This window comes from Urocitellus parryii, chromosome 4 (genome assembly GCF_045843805.1).
Source record: "Urocitellus parryii isolate mUroPar1 chromosome 4, mUroPar1.hap1, whole genome shotgun sequence".
Lineage (NCBI taxonomy): Eukaryota > Metazoa > Chordata > Mammalia > Rodentia > Sciuridae > Urocitellus > Urocitellus parryii.
The window spans coordinates 105,334,482-105,340,759 of NC_135534.1; the positions used below are offsets into that span (position 1 = coordinate 105,334,482).

At 42.8% G+C, this 6,278-nt stretch overlaps 1 pseudogene; it reads right to left on the minus strand.

Annotated features, from left to right (window-relative positions):
* Nucleotides 1-821: 821 nt before the first annotated feature.
* LOC113188154 (acidic leucine-rich nuclear phosphoprotein 32 family member B pseudogene) lies at nt 822-2,816 on the minus strand (annotated as a pseudogene).
* Nucleotides 2,817-6,278: the final 3,462 nt, after the last annotated feature.

Consider the following 6,278-nt stretch of genomic DNA (forward strand, 5'->3'; position numbering starts at 1 on the left):
CAAGCCCAGAGCTGAAGCATTTCCTTACAGAGCGAAGGTAAGGCCACTTGCTTTGCACAGCGTGTGGTGTGCAATGCCAGTCCAACACCCATTTTACTCAAGGCTGAGGGGGTTGCTTGGCTCGTGCTCAGAGTGGCCCCTCACAACCAGGCTCAGCAACTTAGTGAGGTCCGAACTTAGCAAGACTGTCTCAAAATAAAAAAATAAAAAGGCCTGGAGATGTGGCTCAGTAGCTGAGTGCCCTTGAGTTCAATCTCTGGTACCAAAAATAAAAGAGTATGAAAAAACACACCCAAAATGTTAAGATTTTATTTACATAGCTTTTTTGTTGCACAAAAAGTAAAAATGCTGTTACACCCTTGGTAACTGGTAGTCACAAAGGGTTGACTCACGAGTCACAGCTAGCCATGGTACAGCCAGAGTCTTCCATGAAAAACCTAACAATGTTTACAATCTTCTTGGGGCAAAGTCCCTAACCTTGGTGGTAGATTACCAAGAGGGACTCAAAGGAGGAAGGTAGAATGTCTGTCACAGGAACTATTCGTTGGCTCTTTGTGTGGGCAGGTGTCCTGGGGTTTGTATGACAGCTACCTTCTGTTGTTTTGTTTTTTGGGGTTTTTTTTTTCTATTTTTTTTAGTTGTAGATGGACACAATATTTTATTTATTTATTTTTATGTGGTGCTGAGGATTGAACCCAGTGCCTTGCAAGTGCTCAGCCCCGGCCCCGTTGTTTTGTTTTGTTTTGCTTTAACAGATATCAAATCCACAAGCAGTCCAACCAGTTACTGAACAGACCTGTTCTAGCAGTTTATTTGGTATCCTAATCATCTTCTCCTTCATCATCTGCTTCTCTTTTCCTCTTTTCCTCTTTTCACCTTTTCCACTTTCTTCTTCTTCTTCCTCTTCACCTTCTTCATCAACTTCTCCATCACATCCAAATTCTTCTTCCTCCCTGCTGACTTCATCTTCATCTTTTTTCCTTCTACATCTTCTTCATCTTCATCTTTATCAAAGTCTTCCTCCTCACCATTCTCATCCTGCTGGTCCTCATCTTCCTCCTCTGTCCTCCCCTTCTTCGGCCACACCATTCACCTCCACATCTGAGTCGGTGGCTTCCCCGACTTCTGGATCACAGGTGTCCAGGTAGGTCAGCGGGGCAGGAGTCTACTACTCTTGGTAGTCATTCAGGTTAGTGATCTCACAGTTGAATAGATCCAGGCTTTGCTGATGGTCCATCTTTTTCAAAGGTTCCAAGGTGCTGATGTCCTTCAGTTTATTTCCACTTAAATTTAGAGGTGTGAAATTCTTAAGTTTTTCTGCTAACATATCCAGAATTCCAATGATTCAGTGAGCTCAAGCTTTTTCAATTTAGGTAGCTTGGGAAGAGGTGAAACTGAAATCAAGTCTATACTTATTAAACCAAAGAATTCTAAGTTCACAAATTAAGCTGTCAATCCCTCATTTGATTTGCAATTGTCCTAGAAAAGTTCTTGAACAGCTTCTGGGGTCCTGTTCCTAAGCTCCAGCTGGATCCTCCTTTCCATGTCCAAGTTTCCCTCGTCCAGTTCTTCAAACTTTACTTTCAGTGGTAGAGTGGATCAAGGAGAAGCATCCTGTCCTGCGCAGTGAGGGCCATCAGAGGGTGGTTTCTACCAAGGGAGGTCCTGTGTGTCATCCAAGCAGACCACAGCTAGCCATGGTACAGCCAGAGTCTTACATTTTTATTTTTTATTTTGAGACAGGGTCTCATTAACTTGCTGAGGTTGACCTCAAACTTGCAATCCTTTTACTTTAGCCTCTCAAGTTGCTATGATTAGGGCTGGGGATATAGCTCAGTTGGTAGAGAAGGCCCTGGGTTCAATCCCTAGCACCACCAAAAAAAAAAAAAAAAAATTGCCGTGATTACAAGCACAGTGCATCCAGCCAGTATTTTACAAATAAAAATCGCCATTAATAAGTGAAAAATGCCATTTATCAAGTGTTTACTATGTGCCCAGCACACTGTAGGCATGTTACATGCATTGTTTCTGTAAGATACTCAGGTATCTCCATTTTATAGACAAGGAAATTAAAGTATCTTGGGGTAAGTATCTTGATTTCTAGAATTCAGTTTTGTTTGTTTGTTCATTCGAAGTACTGAAGATTTACTCATTCTAATACCCACTGAACCCTTTCAGGTGCTAGGTGCTAGAAAAGAAATTAGTTTTTGGCCTCAAGTTGCTGTCTGTTGGGAAACACAATCAAATAAATAGGTGATTATAATACAGTGTGACAAACAATTTATAATAAAAGAAGCACAGAAGAGGGACCCTCTGCCAGCTTCGGAGGTCCCTCTGCCAGCTTCGGAGGTCTAGGGAAGGCTTTCCAGGAGAGAAAACCTCCAAAGTAGTTGGTGGGAACCAAGGAGTCTGGGGTCAGATGAGCATGAGTGTGAGTCGCAGGTCTGCATCATTCATTCATTTTTCCAACAAGCATGCTTGGAGCACTATGACATGCCAGGCACTTCCTAGGCACAAGGAGTACAATAGTGAATGCAGGGGCATGGAGGGTCAGAGAAGGCCTCTCTGATAGGAGGATGCTTAAAAAGATCTGAATGAAGAGAAGAGGCAGAATTTTTCAAGCAGATGAAACAGAAAGTACAGAGGCCCTCCTGAGGTGGAAGCATGCTTGGAGTTTTTGAAGAAAAGCAAGAAGGTCACTTGTGCCTGGAACAGAGTGAAGGGGCAGTGGCTAGGTGTTGAGAACAGAAGGACCCAGGGAAGGCCATACCAAATGGGACCTGGTGGGCTCCAGAAAGGACTTTGCCTTTAGCCATGATCTTTTGATCATGAAAGGCAACCCACAGAGTGAAAAAAAAATATTTACAAATCTATTTCTGCTAAAGATTTATTGCCCAAATTATATAAAGAGCTCCTATAACTCAACAACAATAAAATATAAAGTGGTCAAAGGACTTGAATAAGCATTGCTCTAAAGAAAATATAAGCACAGGGCATGGCTGGGAAGGGATATAAAATTATTATATAATTTGGAAAACAGTTTTGGCAGTTCTTCAAAAATGAAACAGATTTACTATATGATCCAACAATTCTACTCCTGAATATATATGCATAAGAATTAAAAGAAAAAATTCAAAACAGATTTTCATACACTCATGTTCATGGTAACTTCGATCACAATAGCCAAAAGGTGAAAACAACTCAAATATCTACCAAAGTATGAATGGATAAACCAAATGTGTTATGTGCATACAATGTTCATCATTTGGAGATGAACGTACTATACACATAATATCAGTAGTACAGGGATGTGATCTAAGAGGGTCAGCCTTAGAAAAGGAATGAAGTTTGGACACAGGCTTTAACATGGATAAACCTGAAAACATTATGCCAAGTGAAATAAGCCAGTCACAAAAAGACAAACATTGTATTATGACTTTACATATGTGGGGGTACCAAAAGTGATCAAATTCATAGAGAAAGTGGAATGGGGTCAGGGAAGTAGATTGTTTAATGAGTGTAGAGTTTTAGTGTGCAAAGATGAGAAAGTTCTGGATATGCATTGTGGTGACATTTGCACAATATTGTGGATGTGCTACCACTGCTGAACTTAAGTACCAGACTGGATTTTTATTACAAGAAAAAAAAATGAGTTCTTAGAGAGTAAAGTCATCAAACACATGTATAAAATGATGGCTCTGACTACTATGTGGGTCTCTGGGTCTCTGTCTCGTCAACTCATCAGTAAGGATGACTCCATGGGGCGGTTATGGGATTGGAGAAGACAATTCCAATACATCACTTAATAGCCACATAACTTTTACCAATAGTTATGCCATGTTCTGAATGAGGTAGGTTAGAAGAGAGAGGGATAGGTAGGAAGGAAGCATACAGGACAAAACGAGTGTGGCCTTGACTTCAAGTCCACTTTCACATGGGAAAAAACATATGTAAAATCACTTTTACATATGTTGATCTCAAACAGCACTATTAAATCAATTACTAGACCTTGTCCATAGGTTCACCAATGTAGTACTGTGTTCACAAAGCAGAACGCATCAAAAACAAAGAAGAAAAGAACCTCTATCTTGATAACGACCAATGCATCAGCAAACGACCCCCACTCCCATCCTGGTAACTTGTGCAGTTACCAACACAAAGGAGAACTGAGCACCCTCTTAGATCACATCCCTGTACTATGATCTTATGTGTATAGTACGTTCATCTCCAAAGCCCGTACTCTGCCCTGTCTCTCCGAGGGTGTGCTTCTATTTTCTTTCTCTCAATAAATTCAATCTGTGCCTCACTTTGACTTATCCTTAAATTCCTTTATGCACTGAAGCTAAGGACCCTCATGGCCTGAATTAAGATCCACCTCCCTTCCCTGGGGATGTGAAGGTATCGAGGGAAGCAATGGTGAGGGGAGCATTTGAGAGGTAATGCCAGGTAAGGGACAGAGTAGGTGCAACACCCAGGAAAGAAGAGAAAGCAGGGCCTTTCTGACAGTTGAAAATGGAAGGAGAGAAAAGGGCACAAAGGAGAGTAAATGACCAGAGATGGAAGCTGGAAACCTCGTCAGAGATTAGACCCTGAAAGGCCCCTGATAAGGGTTAAGGAGTTTGCACTTTATCTTGGAGACACATGGAAAATGTTTAAGCAGAAAGTGACCTCATCAGATTTGTGCGTTGAAAAGATCACTCAACTGCGGTATGGAGAAGACAGGGAGAGGAACAAGGGAGTCAAGAGGTTACCTCTGGGAGCAGCAGCCAAGCAGGCTGGCACTGCCACCTCAACAAACGGAGAAGCTAAGGATTGCAAGATATCAGGAGGTGGAATGGGGAGGTGGAATGGAAGGGGACTGGCTCATGATTAGAACCGGAAGTGAGGGAGAGCAGGTGTAGGACACGGTTCTTCGGGTTCTAGCACAGGAAATTGAGTGGAAAGCAGCTGCCTTTCTCTGAAATAAAGAAGCCAAAGCAGAGTGGTTATATTTGATGCTCCTGTGGGCCAGCCAAGTAGAAGTATTCTAAGTTTATGAGAAGCCTATGTTTTGGACTGGCCTCCTGCACTACACCCCCCAGAGACCAGAACAAACCAGAATGGAGTTACTTCAGCAAGGTGCCATGTAATCAAACTGAACTCTGAAATGAACCTATTTTAAAAGACCAGTCCAGGCATGGGGGCTCATACCTGTAATCTCAGTGAATTGGAAGGCAGAGGAAGGAGGATCACAAGTTAAAGGCCTGCCTGGGCAATTTTGAGACCATGTCTTAAAATTTTTAAAAATACAAAGGGGTAGGGATTGGGGATGTGGCTCAGCAGGAGAGCATTTGCCTAGCATGTGTGAGGCCCTGTGTGAGGATGGCCTTAGGCCTGAGCCTAGCAACTCCATTTTAAAAACTCCAGTTAGAAACCTGCAGTCTCACCAGGCACACCCACAGAGCCCTCCGGGATGGCCTCAAACAAGTTACTTCCCCTCACCCTGATAAACAGAGTGAAGCCCCTGGCTGGCTGTCCTCATCTGATTAGAGGGAAAGGCAAGAAGATCAGGGTGGAGACCACCAGATCAGATGTTTCTGACCCCAGGGTAAATGATATCATGGAGAAATATGGTGAGAGCTGATAAGGATTGAAAGGGGGGTCAAAAACCCCAAAATTTAGTACAAATAATAGAGCTGATGAGCAGGGATTCAGCCAGCCAAAACAAGGATGCACTCGAGCTGGAGAGCCTGATGAGGACCTGACATCCCATCACTTGTCATTATTTCCTGAGCCTCTGTGTGATCCTCACCACTCTCAAACTCTATCGCCTCATTTGGACCTTGAGCCGCAACTTCTCCCTACGACCCTCTCCTCAACCGGTCGTCCACTCCGTGCCAGGAAAAGCCTGCCTTGGTTCCAGACCTGATCACCGTGGTCTGAGTGAGTGTGCATCTGCTGGACATAAAGCCTAAGGCTTAAGACTTCTGAACTTAGCATGCAGAGGGAATGTCTGTCATTAGCCTGTCATGATTAAGTGTGTTTTGCAGTGCTTAGAATTAATCTAGAATTGTTTGCTGTGAATTGATTATGTCTATTGCAGTGCCTAGCATTAAGGAGTGTCGTTTTCTTGATTAAGAACTTATAAAATGAAACTGTATTGAGTAATTTGAGTGAATAAAGCATTGAAAGGGGCAGAAGCACGTGGACATTCTTTATTTCTCCCCTCGACTGCATACTTCGAAATTTTGCCCCCTCACAATACTCTGGGTTCAATCCTCAGCACCACAAAAAAATAA